Consider the following 1,428-nt stretch of genomic DNA (forward strand, 5'->3'; position numbering starts at 1 on the left):
CTACATAAGATGAATTATTTGAAATAAATGTTTTGGTGATCTTCACTCTGCATTACATAAAAAGGGAACCTCACTAGACATTCATGTCTAACCCTCATTTCGTATTTTCAAAAAAATATGTGTGCAGGTAAAGATAATAAGGAAAAGAGCATTATGTAAATTACTTCCCTATGTGCTTAGCTGTTTTGGAAGCATAGATGCTAGGATGCAAGAACATGTACTTCTGAAATTTTTGGGTTGCGTATTTTACATTAAAGACTTTTGTATTATGGACTTACGTGGGAGAAGACATGTATTCTATGTATAATATATGTGTTATATGCAATGTATGGATTGGTAAAACTCCGTATGAAATAATAAATAAAAGAATACCTAATATCAAATTCTTCCAAGTTTTTGGTTGCTGGTGTTTCATATTAAATGACAAAGAGGAAAGAGGGAAGTTCGCTGCTAAAGCTGATGAAGCAGTCTTTGTTGGCTACTCAAAGACATCTGCCGCATATAGGGTCTACAATAAACGGACCAAAATCATCAATGAAAGTGTAAACATATCCTTTGATGAAGTCATTGAAGTGGCTTCTGAAAAATTCAGTTTAGGACCCGGTCTGATAATTAACACTTTGCGAAAAGCTGATCAACCTGATTCTTCTAATTCTGATAAAGCTGATTTAGATTCTTTATTTGAGAATTTCTATGAAGAATATTTTGAAAATAAATCTAATCAGTCTAATGTTTTGTCCAGGGAAAATTCAWGTGAACAACAGTTATCTGGTCCATCTCCCGATGTGCCAGTAACTGAAACAGAAGAGGAAACGGAAGTAGTGAATGAAGAAATAGAGATGGAAGATCCGAATAATTCCGTTCAATGTGAAGAGGGTGAAAATTCTAGAGAGCAAGAGGTATCAGTTGAACAAGATGATAATAATTCATCTCAACCAGATATTCAACCTATTCAAGTTCCCAATATTGAATCTTCATCTGAACCAGTTCCTTTAAACTCCCCAAATACTTACACTGATCAAAATTCAGACCAAAGCTCCTATATTCCCCTACCTCATAGCAAGAAGTGGACCCGAAATCACCCACTACATCAAGTAATTGGTGATCCATCAGCACCTATTCGTACACGGTCTGCGACAGCTAATGAGTGTCTTTATTCCATGTTCTTGAGTACAATTGAGCCGACTAAGGTTTCCAAAGCCTTAGCTGATCCGGATTGGATATTAGCAATGCAAGAAGAGCTGAACCAGTTCGAAGCACTCAAAGTCTGGAGATTGGTACCACGTCTTAACAACAAGACGATTATCGGTACTAAATGGGTATTCAAAAATAAAAAGGATGAAGATGGTGTTGTGGTCAGAAATAAGGCCCAGATTGTTGCTAAAGGATATAATCAACAAGAAGGCGTTGACTATGACGAAACGTTTG

This window comes from Cynara cardunculus, unplaced genomic scaffold (genome assembly GCF_001531365.2).
Source record: "Cynara cardunculus var. scolymus isolate 2C unplaced genomic scaffold, CcrdV1 Un_Scaffold_1457, whole genome shotgun sequence".
NCBI classification, from domain to species: domain Eukaryota; kingdom Viridiplantae; phylum Streptophyta; class Magnoliopsida; order Asterales; family Asteraceae; genus Cynara; species Cynara cardunculus.